This window comes from Octopus bimaculoides, chromosome 4, assembly GCF_046866305.1.
Source record: "Octopus bimaculoides isolate indiv1 chromosome 4, ASM4686630v1, whole genome shotgun sequence".
Lineage (NCBI taxonomy): Eukaryota > Metazoa > Mollusca > Cephalopoda > Octopoda > Octopodidae > Octopus > Octopus bimaculoides.
Window position 1 is genome coordinate 79,162,569 of NC_142931.1, and position 19,998 is coordinate 79,182,566.

At 37.6% G+C, this 19,998-nt stretch overlaps 1 protein-coding gene and 1 pseudogene across 6 annotated transcripts in view; both read left to right on the forward strand.

The window, feature by feature from the left end:
* The window catches only part of LOC106877928 (kelch-like protein 26), a 330,015-nt gene that overhangs the window by 175,412 nt on the left and 134,605 nt on the right, over positions 1 to 19,998 (forward strand). The window lies entirely within an intron of this gene.
* Positions 14,114 to 14,232, forward strand: LOC128247746 (5S ribosomal RNA; annotated as a pseudogene).

Here is a 19,998-nt window from a genome sequence, read left to right on the forward strand (position 1 = left end):
CAACTATTTCTTAGTAATTAAAACAAATATTCCCCCTAATTTTGTGAAAGAATTAGAAGCCGCAAATTATCAGTAATCAACATGTTTAATTATAATAAATACATTGAACATACAAACATGTGTGTGTGTATGTTTGTATATCTATTTATCTGTTTATATATCTGTTCATCTATCTGACTATCTGTCTATCTCTGTCTATTTCTCTATCCATCCATATCTTTATGTATATTTGTATATGTATGTCTATACATGTGTGGTGCTTTTGCAAATTAAACGTGTAATTGCATTTGAGATACCCATCTTGCAAAGCGATAGCTTAATATACAAGCCTTCATTCATTCGTGCACTCAGTCATCCAGCCGGTTTGTCTGTCTGTTAGTCAGTCATTCTGTCATTCATATATTCATTCATTCTTCTTCATCTTCTTCATTCGTTCATTCATTCATTCTTCCATTCAGCAATTCAGTTATTCAGCCATTCATTCAGAGGTTCATATGCACTTAGCAAGCAGTAGTGTGCTGTACCTTTGCACTGCTGCTGAAAGTAAAAATAAAATATGCATGTGCATGCACTCTAGATGTTCTTTTGATGTTCCCTCTACTCTTACACCTACCTACACCCGCTACACGCACACATACACTCATACTTCCTCTTCCCTCTTCTCCCTCTTTGCCTCGCCTTTTTCTCTCTCTCTCCATCTGTCTCTGCTGCCTTTCGCTGTCTCTATCCCTCTGTCATCAATAACTCTCATTTAAAGTGTGCGAAAGATATAAATATGCATATTCTCACTTCCTCTATTCACTTCTTCTCTCTCTCACACGTTCTCTCTCTTTCTCTCACACACAAACATATCAAATGCTGTCATTTGCAGTGCAATGAGTACTTTGAAACTAGAACAATGGAACTGCAGCGCCATCATCATTAAGTGGTTTCATGGCATTGAAAACACACCATTCTGCAGACTCACCCAATTTGATGTTGTGGACTATTATCCCTCCATCTCTTAACTCCTTCTGAAAGCGCTGGATCTTTGGGGCAAACTCACTATAATTAGTGACCTAGATACCAGAATAATAATGAGGAATGCCAGGAGGTCACTGTTGTATTGCTACAATTCCTATTGCATTAAAAGAATGATGACTCTTTGTTCAGTGACTACATAGGAAGGTATGATGGATCTGAAATAAGTGATCTTGTGGGGGTTGTTCATCCTTGATACTGCGATACTGCCACAGAATGAATCCTAATCATCTCCCAGTGATAATTAGGAATCATGGCACTAAAATAAGTACAAGTGTATCTGATCTATCCTTGGATAGGGATATCTTGAACAAGATTACCTTGTGCTATAATGATAGGCTAAATACAAATGGCTTAATTTAGAAGTTGATATATCGAGACCCTCTCTTTCATTTGCACATATTTGAAAAGAACCAGTAAGAGGAATATAACCTAGTTTAATTCACCATTCAACTTGAGTGTTACTGCTAATACAGCCAGATTTCTTACTTGTGTAAGCAAACATTCCCATTATCACTCAAATACAATAAACTTTTCAATATCAATAATATTGAAGTTAGCTATTCTTGCCAAGACAATATGGCCTCTTAGACTACATAATACAAACAAAACAGATACCCAAACTTCTATAATGTGGCTACTGCAATTCCACCTGTCAACTTAAGGGATTCTGTCTTTCCAAAATGTTGATATGGACTATCTATAACACTCATTGATGTTATTGAAAAGTATTTCAAAATCTGTTATTATAGGTATCTACATTCATTAATTGTCATTTCATATAAATTCATTTGCCAGCTCCAAATTAACTAATGCACACTTTCTCTCTTGAATCAACGAGGGAGCTTCAATATGGTTGCCAAATCTCCCGTAATTCATGTGCTGCATATCAGAAAAAGACACAGTGTTAAGATTCCTAGAATCTTAACATAGGAAAATTTAAACCCTACCACAAAGAAAATGAGGAAGCCTCATACATAGACATAGGTTCCAACCACTTACCAGCAGTAATTAAACAAATAGTTTACAACATTAGCCGGCGGGTCTCCAACTTATCCATTGACAAAGAAACTTTTGAAAAAGCTGCCCCATATTATAATGCTGCATTAGAAGGGTCCGACTTCAAGAACAGCATACACTACATTAAATCAAATACAAATAGACCAAGAAGACATAGACAGAGGAGAATCTTATGGTTCAACCCACCTTATAGCATGAATGTAGCTTGTAACATAGCTAAGAAATTCTTAAAAAACTAATAGACAACCACTTTCCACATTCACACAAATGCCATAAGGTCTTCAACAGAAACATTGTTAATGTTAGCTATAGTTGCCTTCCCAATATAGGGTCAAAAATACTTAATCATGATAAACATAAGCACACCAGAAACACCTCAGAAAGACAGTGCAACTTCAGATCCTCAAACTGCTGCCCTCTATACGACAACTGTTTCAAAAAAGAACTCATATACAAGGCCAAGATAACAGACCTCAATGGAATACCAAAGATGTATATTGGAATGACAGGAAACTCCTTCAGGGAAAGATATATGCAACATCTTGTGTCATTCAGAGACAGAAACAAAAAACATGCGACGTCCCTATCAAGTATGATATGGACATTGAAAGAAGGTGGAATAAGGAACTCCAGATAGAATGGAAAATTATATATTTATGTGCCACCAGCATGGGAGCCAGTCAGGTGGCACTGGCATTGGCCACACTTAAATGGTGCTTTTTATGTGCCACTGACTCGGGTGGTAGTTGGGCAGCACTGACATTGGGCACACTCGAATGGTACTTTTTACATGTTACTGGCACAGGTGCCTGTCAGGTGGGATTGGCATTGGCCACAACTACGATTTCTCTTGGTTCAACAGGTCTTCACAAAAATGGGATATTGCCCAACAATTGAAGGGTGCTTTTATATGAGCCAGTTATACAACACTGGCATTGGCCATGACTATGATCTCACTTGGCTTGCCAGCTCTTCTCAAGCACTGCATATCTCCAAAGGTCCTGGTCACTTGTCTTTGCCCCTGTGAGGCCTAATGTTCATCCATGTCTTCTTGGGTCTACCTCTTCCACAGGATCCCTCCACTGTTAGGGTGTGACACTTCTTCACACAGCTGTCCTCATCCATATGCAACACATGACTGTACCAGCACAGTGGTCTTTCTTGCACACCACATCTGATGCTTCTTATGTCCAACTTTTCTCTCAGGGTGCTTACACTCTATCGTGTATGCATACTGACATTACATATTTAGTAGAACATACTAGCTTCATTTCTGTTAAGCCTACACATGACCTCAGCAATCACAGCCCATGTTTCACTGCTGTGTAGCATGGTTATTTGCACATAGGAATCATACAGTCTACCTTTCACTCTGATCGAGAGGCTGTTCTTATTCTAGCAGCTATATTCTTAGACCATTAGTATATATATATATATATATATATATATATATATATATATATATATATATATATATATATATATATATATATATATAGTATATATATTGTGTACATATACATATACACACACACACACACACATATATATATAGTATATATATTGTATACATATACATACATATATATATATATATATATATATATATATATACATACATATATATATATATATATATACACACACATATATATATATATATATATATATATGCACATATATATATGTATATGTTATATACATATATGTATCTATTTATATATGATATATATTTGTATGCATGCATATATATGCATGTATGTATTAATACATATGTAAATATATATATATATATATATAATATGAGAGTGTATAAAAATTCATACATGGAGAGAAGACCACCATGTGGGCTTCTTACATGCTAAAGAAGGCAGTTAAATCCCAAACCATGAAAAAAACATTCTCAGTTGTGGCACATTGCCTGTAGGTGAGCAGGAGACTAAAACATTCTTATTTATAGCACCTTGCTTGTAAGCAAGCAGGACATTGGAATGAGTGTCACCTGGTCACTTATGAGCAATGTGCCATAGGGAAGAATGTTTATTTTCATGGTTTGTGATTTGATATAAACCGCAACATCATTTAATGTCCATTTTCTATGCTGGTGTGGATTGGACAGTTTGACAGAATCAGGCATGCTGTAGGGCTGCATCAAGCCTCAGTATCGGCTTTGGCATGATCTCTATGGCTGGCTCCCTGTATGTGTTTATGGATGTATGCATGCTTAGAAAGATAGATAGATTGATACTCTTTGTGACCCAAGAAAACATTTACATTATGCACATAAATATTTATGGTGAAAAATTCCACTTTGCACTCCATAGATGTTTTTTTGTGTCGCATACACAAACACTTGTATCACCCTGCCCCGCATCTGTATATATGTTTCCTGAATGTTATTTTTCAAATTGCTATCTGTACTTTGATCTTCACTAAAACACTTGAGTAGCAAACTTTTGGCTGAGAAGAAAGTGTAGTTTAAAATTCTTAAAATTCATTTGAGTTTCATTAGGGCAAAATTACAAACTATATCCTGAAATTAGTGGTCATACTCTACAATTTTCATAAGCATGAAATCACGTAACCTGAGATATCTATAATGTAGGGGATGTCTGCATTATGGTGAAAGGTAGGAGGTGTTGGTTACTCATGTTACTATCTACTATCCATCTTGTCTCTTGCACTCTCTCTCACTCTGTGTCTGTATCTCATCTCCTTTCTCTCTCTCTGCATATCTGTCTGTTTTAGTCTCAGATGCTCATAAAACTTTTCTCCCCTGTACACACTGAGGTTTGTTCACATATCTTGAATACTCCTCTTTTTTGTTGTTTCTCTTCATCTAATTTGCTATTTCTGTGATTCTCTTAAAGGTCTCTTCCTCCCCCTCTCTTTCTCCCCTATTGTCTTTGTCTCTCATCTCTCCATTTAAACAAATCCTGTACATGTATGTACACATGCATCTTTACTGCACACACACACACACACATACTAACATATTTATATACTGATGTCGACACACATGCACACACACATATATATACTCCCTTTTATTATACATGTATACATACTAACATATTTATGATGATACTTCATCTGTTGTCTGGTGATGACCTAGCAGCTGCAGAAAAAATATTAAAAAAAAAAAATTAAATAAATAAATTAGAAAACAATGAAAAATGGGAGAAAAGCAATGCTCGTTTATGTGTTCTGCTGTAACTGAAATGGCCTATTCTGGTGGAGAAATATTTGTCACAGACCACACACTGATGTTTACTAATACCAGGGTTGTTATGGTTTGATTTGTGAGATTTCATTTTTGGTCTCTACTATAGAGATGCATAATTCAAAAACCTTCGAAACTCTAATACTCGCTTCCTTCTGTGCAGATTTGTCTTGATCAAGATCCTCCCATGAGTTTGGGTCGATCTTGCTGGGCTTTCATGGTTGCTTTCAGTATCATTTTTTTTACTCTTACCTGATGCACCAACGCTGCACCCTCCATTTCCAAACTCAGAATGCAACTTAAATTATTTGAAAAGCCTTTGTTTAATCTACAACTGAATTCATATGAGTGTTTCACTCATTGTCACAGCAGATGGAAGTATATGTGTCATCAAGTAACAATACCTGAAAGACACACACTCCCAGATACACCTCAGAGTTATGCTTGCATATATGCACTCATACTATAACTTACTCCTCCTCCACCTTGTATTTCACATAACACTTCTACAAATGGTCTCAGTGACCTCTAACATTAATTAGAAAGCTGTTGACAAGCTGGTGAAAATTCTTATTAACAAAGCTCTTGATGAAGTTCCCAATGAAATGTCAAGATGAAATTTATGCCTGTCTTGTTTCAGTCATTAGAATGAAGTGATGCTGGAACACCACCTTGTAAAATTAAGTACAAGGTGACTGCTCAGTAGAGAGGGAGAGGGCTGCTCCAACAGTCAGCTGGTGTGGCCCCTTCTCTCTGGTAGTTGTCACTTCTTTGACATTCCTCTGAGTGAAAGGTCCAAGGTGAAAGGTTCAAGAAGCTTTTATGACTACTCACAACTACAAATGCATCTAAAACAATATCACTCAAAGCATGGAAGAAGCTAAAGTTTGCTTGTGAGTAATGACTTGAGCTGCTACAAATAGCAGCCAAGTCTCTCTAAAAACACATCCTTTCATCAAAACAAAGACACAGATTTACAGTATTTCAAGAAGGGAAAAAAATGCAATGTGTCTGCTACATCAGAGGCAACTTTGAACTAAACAAAACACAGACAAACATACTTCATATTAAAAAATTATCTACTAAATAATACTAATGAAGTTGATGGTATACCTTTTCCATGTAAAAATTGTTCTGGCAGAGTTGCCTCCCTTAACTAAAGGCCTCAAAATTGTGCGACCTAACATCGTTTTCGAGGTTATTTTTGTAATAAAAAAGACTTACTGTGCAAAAAACATACTTTATTTGGTAGCTGAAAGATTACTGAATCTTTTGATACCTCATATGTCAAAATTGGCAACCCCATTTTCGAATCCATAAGGAACATACGTGTGTGTGTTTGTGCACTCGTGCACACACACACACACACACACACACACACACACACACACACACTGTTTTATTATATAAGATATATATATCTGTATGTTTATATCTATCTATCTATCTATCTGTATGTCTGCCTGTCAATCTGTCTATCTCATCATCATCATTGTTTAATGTCCACTTTTCCATGCTTGCATGGATCAGACTGAATTTATTGAGATGGCTTTTCTACAGTAGGAAGCCTTTCTTGTTGCCATCTCTCACCTATTTTCAAGCATTGGAAATACTTCCCAGGACCAGATATGCTTTTATGGAAGATTGGAAATAAAAGACACTGCTGGTATGTTGATGATATTCATTTACAACTTTTGTTTGATGCCAAAGCAAAAAGACAGTAAGACACACACACACATTTACATATACAATAGGTTTCTTTTATTTTGTCTCTACTAAATCCACTCATAGGATTTTGGTCAACCCATGGCTATACTAGAGGACACTTGCCCAAGATGGCATACGATCAGACTTAATCTTAGATCGTGTGATATGCACACATGTATGCATACTCACACATACATGCATATATAAATATATATATATCTACATGCCTTTTATCTTTTACTTGTTCCAGCTATTAGACTAGCCATGTTGGAGCACTGCTTTGAAGAAATTTTGTTGAACACCTCAACTCCAGTTCCAAACAAAACACATTATGTATGTGCGACTGATAATGTTTAACATTGCTAGAGCTGCTTTTAATTTGTAATTTAATTTTCTTTCACACGTGCTATGCCCCAGCACTTAAGCTAATAGGACTCACTCTATTTGCATATAAGTCATAGATCAGCGATTCACTTTGTTCCAGATGATCTTTGAGTACATTGTACTGATAAGCTGCAATTATGGTGAAATATCACTATCTACCATTCTCGTTGCCTGGTCTGTGACATTCAGGTGTTCTTTTAATACTCGGCATCATTTAAGGAGCTTTCCCTGGACTCTAAACCTGCAACAAATTTGGCATATAAACAAAACAAATACACTATGTATGTGTGGCTGACACCACCATCATCATCATTTAACATCCGTTGTCCATGCCAACCACTTTACAGAGTTTGCTCGGTGCATTTACATAGCCCAGCACAGGTGCTTTTATGTAGCACCACAAGGGTGCTTTTATGTGGCACCACACAGGCAGTTTTACTTGGCACTGTATGGGCACTTTTACATGGCACCACCATGAGTGCTTTATACCACCAGAGGGATCAGTCTTAACACTTCTGCTGCGGAATACGGGTCTCTTGAGTACAGCAAGGCATCAGACATCTCAATCCTTTGTCATCTTTTCTTTTCTTTTCCGCTCTAGGCACAAGGCCCGGAATTTTTTGGGGAGGGGGCCAGTCATCTAGATCGACCCCAGTATACAATTGGTACCTAATTCATTAACCCCAAAAGGATGAAAGGCAAAGTCAACATTGGTGGAATTTGATCTCAGAATGTAAAGTCAGACGAAATACCGCTAAACATTTCGCCCAGTGTGCTAACATTTCTGGCAGCTTGCCACCAGCCTTTTGTCATCTTGCCTGAAAGGTTTATATGTATATATATATTTGTTTGGCCACAGCCCTCGAGCTGAAGCTAGGAAAGAAAAAATATATATGGTCTTGTGTAAGGTTTTCACTTACCAGATTCTGAAAGGCATTGGTCAGCCTAGGGTTATAGCGAAAGACACTTGCCTAAGGTGGTGGACAGTCAAATTATCAAATTAATCTCAAAACCAGGAGGTTGCAAGAGGACTTCTTATTTCTTTATTGCCCACAAGGGGCTAAACATAGAGGGGACAAACAAGGACAGTCAAACAGATTAAGTCGATTGCATTGACCCCAGTGCGTAACTGGTACTTAATTTATCGACCCCGAAAGGATGAAAGGCAAAGTCGACCTCTGCGGAATTTGAACTCAGAACGTAACGGCAGACAAAATACCGCTAAGTATTTCGCCCCGGTGTGCTAACGTTTCTGCCAGCTCACCTCCTCGCCTGCAAGAGGACTTCTTAACATAATCCTACCCAGGGTGGGAAAGAGAGAGAGAGAGAGAGAGAGACACATACACACACTGCCAGACACCTTCAGAGATATGCATCTACATATGCACTCATACTACAACTTCTCTTCTTCCTCCTCCCTGTTTCTCACATAACGTTGGTGCTACATATTGTTTTCTTACAAAATATATCTCACACTTCATCATTCCTCTAACCCTCTCTATGAACTTTATCTCTCCCTTTTTGCCACACTCTATCAATCTCTCTCTGTCTGATTCTGTCTCTCTCACCTAATCTCTACTCCTCCTATGCACTCTTTCCTCAGTCTAGCTTTTTTTTATTCCCTTACTCTCACGTTATCTCACTCTCTCTCTTATTTTTCTCTTGAGCATTTCTCAATATGCTCCCTCTTACTACCTCTCCCACAATCTCTTTCTCCCTCACTTCCCATTCTACTCATATGCTGTCTCTTTCTCCTTTACCTCTTATTGCTACTTAAGAAAAAAAATTACTGATCCACCATTATTCCATGTCACATATTCCCTCCACACTTAATTTCTCCAGATACATATGCACACACAAATACACACACACACACATGTTTATATATATATATATATATATATATATATATATATATATATATATAAAGAAGCTATTATGAACTAAAATTGTTTGTATTGAGTTCAATTCCTTTTGTATACCTTCTCTTCCTCTTTCTCTCTCTCTTTGTGTTTTATGTATACATGTATAATGTATTTACGTATATATACATATACAGTTATATATATATATATGTGTGTGTGTGTTTGTGTGCGTATGTATATATATATATATATATATATATATATATATATATATATATATAAAGTGTAGTATATTGCCACTTAAGTGTGGCTGACCCCTAGGGGTGGATGTTACTGTTGCTTTTAGCCCCAGGAGGACATCTCCTCCAGCTGGCTTATCGACACACGACTGTGTCCTGTTTGCCATGGGAAGTTATCCCTCTCACCTCGGTCTGCAGCACGAACATATCCGGATTTCAGGGTTATTTCCCTTCGTCGGCGTTCGACAGCTGATGACCTTGGTGAGAGAGACAAAAACCTGGCAAACTTATATCTTCTTTTCCAGTGAAATTCTTCACTGATATTGAAAAGGTGAAAACAAGCAATGTTAATTCTCTAAATGAAGTATTAACAGTAACTGCACGATAAAGTGTAGTATATTGCCACTTAAGTGTGGCTGACCCCTAGGGGTGGATGTTACTGTTGCTTTTAGCCCCAGGAGGACATCTCCTCCAGCTGGCTTATCGACACACGACTGTGTCCTGTTTGCCAAGGGAAGTTATCCCTCTCACCTCGGTCTGCAGCACGAACGTATCCGGATTTCAGGGTTATTTCCCTTCGTCGGCGTTCGACAGCTGATGACCTTGGTGAGAGAGACAAAAACCTGGCAAACTTATATCTTCTTTTCCAGTGAAATTCTTCACTGATATTGAAAAGGTGAAAACAAGCAATGTTAATTCTCTAAATGAAGTATTAACAGTAACTGCACGATAAAGTGTAGTATATTGCCACTTAAGTGTGGCTGACCCCTAGGGGTGGATGTTACTGTTGCTTTTAGCCCCAGGAGGACATCTCCTCCAGCTGGCTTATCGACACACGACTGTGTCCTGTTTGCCAAGGGAAGTTATCCCTCTCACCCTGAAATCCGGATACGTTCGTGCTGCAGACCGAGGTGAGAGGGATAACTTCCCTTGGCAAACAGGACACAGTCGTGTGTCGATAAGCCAGCTGGAGGAGATGTCCTCCTGGGGCTAAAAGCAACAGTAACATCCACCCCTAGGGGTCAGCCACACTTAAGTGGCAATATACTACACTTTATCGTGCAGTTACTGTTAATACTTCATTTAGAGAATTAACATTGCTTGTTTTCACCTTTTCAATATCAGTGAAGAATTTCACTGGAAAAGAAGATATAAGTTTGCCAGGTTTTTGTCTCTCTCACCAAGGTCATCAGCTGTCGAACGCCGACGAAGGGAAATAACCCTGAAATCCGGATACGTTCGTGCTGCAGACCGAGGTGAGAGGGATAACTTCCCTTGGCAAACAGGACACAGTCGTGTGTCGATAAGCCAGCTGGAGGAGATGTCCTCCTGGGGCTAAAAGCAACAGTAACATCCACCCCTAGGGGTCAGCCACACTTAAGTGGCAATATACTACACTTTATCGTGCAGTTACTGTTAATACTTCATTTAGAGAATTAACATTGCTTGTTTTCACCTTTTCAATATCAGTGAAGAATTTCACTGGAAAAGAAGATATAAGTTTGCCAGGTTTTTGTCTCTCTCACCAAGGTCATCAGCTGTCGAACGCCGACGAAGGGAAATAACCCTGAAATCCGGATACGTTCGTGATGCAGACCGAGGTGAGAGGGATAACTTCCCTTGGCAAACAGGACACAGTCGTGTGTCGATAAGCCAGCTGGAGGAGATGTCCTCCTGGGGCTAAAAGCAACAGTAACATCCACCCCTAGGGGTCAGCCACACTTAAGTGGCAATATACTACACTTTATCGTGCAGTTACTGTTAATACTTCATTTAGAGAATTAACATTGCTTGTTTTCACCTTTTCAATATCAGTGAAGAATTTCACTGGAAAAGAAGATATAAGTTTGCCAGGTTTTTGTCTCTCTCACCAAGGTCATCAGCTGTCGAACGCCGACAAAGGGAAATAACCCTGAAATCCGGATACGTTCGTGCTGCAGACCGAGGTGAGAGGGATAACTTCCCTTGGCAAACAGGACACAGTCGTGTGTCGATAAGCCAGCTGGAGGAGATGTCCTCCTGGGGCTAAAAGCAACAGTAACATCCACCCCTAGGGGTCAGCCACACTTAAGTGGCAATATACTACACTTTATCGTGCAGTTACTGTTAATACTTCATTTAGAGAATTAACATTGCTTGTTTTCACCTTTTCAATATCAGTGAAGAATTTCACTGGAAAAGAAGATATAAGTTTGCCAGGTTTTTGTCTCTCTCACCAAGGTCATCAGCTGTCGAACGCCGACGAAGGGAAATAACCCTGAAATCCAGATACGTTCGTGCTGCAGACCGAGGTGAGAGGGATAACTTCCCTTGGCAAACAGGACACAGTCGTTTGTCGATAAGCCAGCTGGAGGAGATGTCCTCCTGGGGCTAAAAGCAACAGTAACATCCACCCCTAGGGGTCAGCCACACTTAAGTGGCAATATACTACACTTTATCGTGCAGTTACTGTTAATACTTCATTTAGAGAATTAACATTGCTTATATATATATACATATATGTATATACATGTATATACATGTACATGTGTATTTTTATGTATACAAGTATACACATGTGTATTTATGTGTATATGTATTTATACATATATGTGAGTGTTTGAATAATATATGTGTGTGTATGCACACACACACACACACACACACACACACATACAAAGTCATGCAGGTTTGCTCTTACGAAAACTCCCCTTTCTGTTCATTCATATATTCTTGTAATACCTACACCCTTCCACATTCTACCTTGCAGCTATCATCCAACACCATCCTCTTTAATGTCATTCTGTATGTGTGTGTGTGTGTGTGTTTGTGTGTGTGTGTATAAAGATATATAGATGTATGTGTAGGTGTATATGCTGTCTTGAATTGACACACATATGGACGCATATACTGTCACACACACACATATATAAAAATATATGTGCATATAGGTACAGCAATGTCTGTGTGGTAAAACGTTTGCTTCCCAACAGCATGGTTTCAGGTTTGGCCCCACCACATTGCTCCTTGGGCAAGTGTCTTCTTACTATTGTCCTGGGCCAACCAATGCCTTGTGAGTGGATTTAGTCAATGGAAGCTGAAGGAAACCTATAGTATATACATGTGTGTATAAATACATATATACAGACATATATATATATATATATATATCATAAAAAGCACCATTTGAGTGTGATCGTTACTAGCGTCGCCTTACTGGCACGTGAACAAAACATTCGAGCGATGTCGTTGCCAGTGCTGCTGGACTGACTCCTGTGCAGGTGGCACGTCAAAAACACCATATTTGAGTGTCGCCGTTGCCAGTACTGCCAGACTGGCCCTCGTGCCGGTGGCACGTAAAAGCACACACTACACTCTCGGAGTGGTTGGCGTTAGGAAGGGCATCCAGCTGTAGAAACTCTGCCAGATCAGATTGGAGCCTGGTGCAGCCATCTGGTTCGCCAGTCCTCAGTCAAATCATCCAACCCATGCTAGCATGGAAAGCTGACGTTAAACAATGATGATGATAAATAAATTCTTATATATTCCATCTTCCGTATTTCATTTACCACATATATATATATATATATTTGTATGTTGGAGGCGCAATGGCCCAGTGGTTAGGGCAGCAGACTCATGGCCGTAGGATTGTGGGTTCAATTCCCAGACTGGGCGTTGTGAGTGTTTATTGAGTGAAAACACCTAAAGCTCCACGAGGCTCCGGTGGGGGTGGTGTGAACCCTGCTGTATTCTTACACCACAACTTTCTCTCTTTCTTCCTGTTTCTGATGTACCTGTATTTCAAAGGGCCAGCCTTGTCACACTGTCTCACACTGAATCTCCTTGCGAACTACGTTAAGGGTATACGTGTCTGTGGAGTGCTCAGCCACTTGCATGTTAATTTCATGAACAGACTGTTCCATTGATAAGATCAACTGGAGCCGTTGTCATCGTATATTGAGATATGTATATGTGTGTTTTTTATCTTTGTATCTGACCCCTACTGCTTGACAATTGATGTCCCTATAACTTAGCGGTTTGGTGAAAGACGCTGAATAAATAAATATCTAACTAAATATCAAAGTATGTTTGTTGATTTGTTTGAAATAAAACCCTTCAAGGCGGTGTGCTCCAACATAGTCAGTGTCCAGTGACAAAAAGGTAAAAGATGAAAAACAAAGATATCCATCCATCTCCATCTCTCTCTCTTTCTCTCTCTCTCTCTTTATATATATATATATATCTATATATATATATATATATAGGTGCAAGCATGGCTGTGTGGTAAGAAGCTTGCTTCTCAACCACATGGTTCCAGGTTCAGTTCCACTGCATGGCACCTTGGGCAAGTATCTTCTACAATAGCCTCAGGCTGACCAAAGCTTTGTGAATGGATTTGGTAGACAGAAACTGAAAGAAGCCATATATATATATATATATATATATATATACAGTATGTATGTGTGTGTGTGTCTGTTTATCCCCCTTCCACTATCGTTTGGCAGCCGATGTTAGTTTGTTTATGTCCCTGTAACTAGAGGTTTGGCAAAAGAGACCGTTAGAATAAGTACTAAGCTTACAAAGAATAAGTTGATTTCTTTGGCTAAATCCCTTTCAGGCGGTGCTCCAGCATGGCCACAGTCAAATGACTGAAACACGTGAACAAACATATATATCCTTATAGCCATATCATGTTGAAAGCATCACTTCTCATCCGGTCACCAAAGTTATGCAGCGTCGAGCCTAGTTAGTACTTAGATGGGTAACCACTTGGGAAACCTAGGTGCTGTAAGCATTCACCATCGTTTTTTTTTGGGGGGGGGGGGGCAAGGTAGTGCCCCTGCATGGCTGCAGTCTAATGACTGAAGCAAGTAATTGGTAAATGATATATTATGTATTCATTCATATTTGCACTATGCGCTCATGCTAGCGATTTGTCTGTGTATCTGCTTTTAAATTCTATGAATGAAAAAAGGAAAAACTATATATATAATATGAGATAGGGTGTGTTTGCATTACTTATAGTATGTGTGTAGATTCATTAAGAAACACTCCTACTTTTTTCATTCATAGAATTATGACTCATTTATTTAACCTTATGCACACATTCATATTATACACACACGCATGCACATACAGTGAAATGAATGTAAACGCTAATGTTTTCAGTATATGTACTGTTTTGTTTTCTCATTTAGCCTATATTTGTTCTGTATAAGAAGGCATGATATATAGATGTATGTGTGTGCTGATATATATTATATATTTATGTGTGTGTATATACATATATATATATATATATATATATATATATACATATATATATATATATATATATATACATATATATATATATATATATATATATATATATACATATATATATATATATATATATATCATTATAAATATACAGGGATTAGCAATTGAGTTGCTTCTCCAACATACTGAAAATTTAGAAATAGCAGTCAAAGAACTACTGATTCCAAACTACAAATTTTTCTCTAAAGTGGATGGCGATATTTATGGCACACATAGAACAAAAAACCGGAGGGAAAAGCGTAAACAAACCAAGCCTTTAGTTAATTGGATACAAATCGTTTCATGGTTAAGTGAATGGAAATTTCACTATTCCAATCTTCAGCCCGCCAAAAATTACCGTGAATTTTTTTAGAGACACTTTCAAATTTATCAGAATATTTGGGCTGAAGATTGGAATAGTGAAATTTCCATTCACTTAACCATGAAACGATTCGTATCCAATTAACTAAAGGCTTGGTTTGTTTACGCTTTTCCCTCCGGTTTGTTCTATGTGTGCCATAAATATCGCCATCCACTTTAGAGAAAAATTTGTAGTTTGGAATCAGTAGTTCTTTGACTGCTATTTCTAAATTTTCAGTATGTTGGAGAAGCAACTCAATTGCTAATCCCTGTATATTTATAATGATAAATAGTTTTACCGATAAAGGTTTTTTTCATACTGAACTACTTGGCAAAATTGTTAATTATTAATTCTATTATTAATTGACGATTCTCTGCCCTTATTCTTGTATATATATATATATATATATATATATATATATATATATATATATATATATACATATACATACATACGTACATAAACATACCCACCCATACACATATATATATGTACACCCACACTAACATATATATGATGCATATATCTATGGCTTTAGCTATATCTGGTAATAGGTACCAGATTATTTAGGACTGTTGGCTCCTATAGGTCAATCCTCTCCAATGGGGTAATTTATATCTCTTCTGCATTTCTGCTTTGTACCCTATAACTGTAGTCTAATCCCAACATTTAAAAGTCCTTTCAGTATTTAGGATGTATGGTTAATTTACTTCTGGTATTTTTTTTTTTTTTTTTTTTGTGCTGTATGTTTTTAGTCTATGATTAAGGAGTAGTTACCATGATCTTTTGCAAGCTTCTAGGAGATGGGATAGTTTTATGGAAAGGAAAAAAAAAAAAAAAAGAGGAAATCACAATTTTGTAGGGACTGGTTATTTGATGCCTGTGAGTACAACCCAACTGAAAGTCTATGCTTGCTAGGGTATGTATATGTCACAGACTGAAGGAAAAGAAGCATTATGGGATCATGTGGCAGCTAGCTTACCCTTTGCCTACCCAAAACATTTTCATAATTGTTCTAAACATCCATGCTTGTTTCCAAAGTTTTAGTTCGCCATTGTTTCATTACTTACTCTTTTGTTACTCTTTTACTTGTTTCAGTCATTTGACTGCGGCCATGCTGGAGCACTGCCTATAGTCAAGCAAATCGACTCCAGGACTTATTCTTTGTAAACCTAGTACTTATTCTATCAGTCTGTTTTGCCAAACTGCTAAGTGACGGAGACATAAACACCCCAGCATCGGTTGTCAAGCAATGCTAGGGTGACAAACACACACACACAAACACACACACTCACATATATATATATATATATATATATATATATATATATATATATATATATATATATATACATATATACGACGGGCTTCTTTCAGTTTCCGTCTACCAAATCCACTCACAAGGCTTTGGTCGGCCCGAGGCTATAGTAGAAGACACTTGCCCAAGATGCCACGCAGTGGGACTGAACCCGGAACGATGTAGTTGGTAAGCAAGCTACTTACCACACAGCCACTTGAAAATCTTTATAAAAGATAAAAGCAGTATTCATACTGAGAAGTAGTGTTTAATGCTACCTAAACACGGGTGTTCCCTAGGAACCAATGATACTAGCAGTATTGTTGATTCCTAGGGAACACCCATGTTTAGGAAGCATTAAATGCTACTTCTGAGTAATACAAAGCCTTCCTTTCATAAATCCCAAGTTACTCTGGTGGTTAAAAAAAAAAAAATGGGAATATGTATGATACATGGTACATGGATGCCAGGAAAATACACCCCATGTATCCTATGTGATACACAGTACAAACAAAGGGCTAAGCAATTTTTTTCCCTACTTCACTGGCCCAGTCCACCTGACTAGGGGAAGACATAACTAGAAGCCAGTGGGGAGTTAATGTAAGCTGTTAGAGCTACTAGATGATTATTGTGCACCAACTTAATAATGGCTCAGTTTGCTGAGCCGTAAGAAGGCATCACTGAGCAGTCATTATATTTCACCACTCTTGTTTCCTGATGATACTACAGAAGTAGTAGCACTGTTAACTGAATACCTGATTCATTAATCTGCTGGATTGAGTTACATTCTGCCTACAGGATAAGTTGCTAAATCTGAAGTCCAAAGATTTATCTTAATCTTCAGCCCTGATTAGTTGCTCACACTTTTATATTGCTTGAGTAAGGCCCTATCAGAATACTGTTCATGTATCTAAGACAACATGGCAGTAACAAACACACGCACGCACGCACGCACACACCTTGGAAGACAATCATCATCATCAAGTGAAGGACACTGACAACTTGGGCTATGATAATAGTCTTTCTGTAGCAGAAGTAGAGCATTCACTATAGTTACCCTTGTAAGATTTCCCTGGATGGAACTTCTGAGTGGACAGGAATGGTGTGAACTAAAAGGACACTATGTGCAAGCTGGACTAAGGATCGAAAACATGGGATACAACACTTCAGGCTAAAACACTTAGGTCTAAGACACTTTGGTCTAAAAGTATTTTTGTCTAAAGACACTTTCGTTTAAATATTTTCATCTAAAGGCAAAATGGATTATCAGTGTATAGTTATTTTGATCATTTACATATTTTTTTTTTGAGATTCTATAGACAAAATAGTTATTAGACCAAAGTGAGTTTAGACAAAAATGTCTTTAGACTATAGTGTATTTACACAAAAGTCACTTTAGACTAAAGTTCTTTAGACCATAGTGCATTAGACCAAAGTTCTTTAGACCATAGCGCATTAGACCAAAGTGTTTTAGATGCAAAGTCCTAGATCCGAAAACATACATCCTCCCTTCTCAAAATACCTTGTCTTGTAAACTTGTCAAACCATCCAACCCATGTCAGCATGGAGGACAGATGTTAAGTGATGATCATGATGATATATATATATATATATATATATATATATATATATATATATATATATATATATATATATATATATAGCAGTCAAAGAACTACTGATTCTAAACTACAAATTTTTCTCTAAACGGATGAACTACTTGGCAAAATTGTTAATTATTAATTCTATTACTAATTGACGATTCCCTGCCCTTATTCTTGTATATTTTATATTTGATACCTCTAAGTTAGATGGTTAAACCGTAATCCCTTCACACGGGACTTTTTTTCATACGGGACTATTTGTGACGCACATGGAATAGATTTCTTTGAGGTGAGGTGCCTGAACTCACTAGCCGATGAATTCGTTAAGTGCCTTTCTTCTCGTTGGTTTTTGGTGTCGCATGGCCAAAAATTACCGTGAATTTTTTAGAGACACTTTCAAATTTATCAGAATATTGGGCTGAAGATTCGGAATAGAGTAATTTCATACTCTTAACCATGAAGCGTTGTATCCAATTAACTAAAGGCAGGTTTGTTTTTGCTTTTCCCTCCGGTTTTTTGTTCTATGTGTGCCATAAATATCGCCATCCGTTTAGAGAAAAGTTTGTAGTTTAGAATCAGTAGTTCTTTGACTGCTATTTCTAAATTTTCAGTATGTTGGAGAAGCAACTCAATGCTAATCTCTGTATATTTATGATGATAAATGGTTTTACCGATAAAGGTTTTTTCATACTGAACTACTTGGCAAAATTGTTAATTATTAATTCTATTACTAATTGACGATTCCCTGCCCTTATTCTTGTATATATATATATATATATATATATATATATATATATATATATATATATATATATGGATAGATAGATAGTTAGATACGTACATATGTATATATAGTACCCAAAACATACTCATTCAGTCACTCACCTTCATATTCAAAACCTGTCTATTCTGCTGCTCACAGTAATCCGATGAAGGAACATCTATATGTTCACTTGACTTCCTAGAAATAGCAACCAAATCTAACTCATATCACACATTGGATAATGTAAACTACCTTAAAGACATTTTAGCTGAACAAGGTAACACAGGATGGTCACAGTTGGAACTTCTTTGTTCATAGGTTTGCTTAGCCAGGTTTGACCTGAAGCTAAACAAGAAGAGCTACAGGCATGCTACTTTTGTTTAATTATATCTACGTTATTACAACAAGCTATACTCTTGTCCCATGACTCATAGTATGACCTCCTCCTGAGTCTACATTAAACACTTTGTGTTGTCTTTTGCTCAAGGAACTGTGACCACGCCTGTTATTTCTCTTACCAGTCTCTTACTGGAGATGTAACCCACCTCTTATTTGTGTAACCATTCTTTCTCAGAGCTGCAACTCTATCATTATTTATATAATCCTTCCTTCTTGGAGCTATGAACCAAATGTTATTTGTTTATATGATCTATGCAAGCAAGAATATATCCCCAACCAATGGCATCATTTTCCTTGCTTGCGTGGCTCAGTTGGCAGTGCATTAGATTTTCAGTGTGAGGGTTGCAGATTCATGTCCCTCTGCAGGTGCAGCCTGTCTTTTAGGTGCAGGCATAGCTGTGTGGTCAAGAATGTTGCTTCCCAACTGCGTAGTTTTGGATTCACAACCACTGCATGAAACCTTAGACAAGCATTTACTATAAACTCGGGCCAACCAAAACCTTGTGAATAGATTTGGTAGATGGAAACTGAAAGAACCCTATTGTATGTATATGATGATGGCTGCCCCCTCGTTATCGAGTATGGCCATTGCATGAAGCTTAACTTAACGGTGCTGTGATCGAATGTGACTTTTTAGCCCAGCCAAAGATCTACAATGTCTTGCACAGAGTTGGCATCCAAAACCTTTACTGGCAATAGCTGGCTGTTGTTGTAATTGGGCTCCATGTACCTTTGCGTGTCGTTTAAGTCCTCTTGCTGAATCACACTCCCTTCCACATGCCCGACAGACATGATTAGTATGGTATACATGCTTACATGCATACATATATAAATAT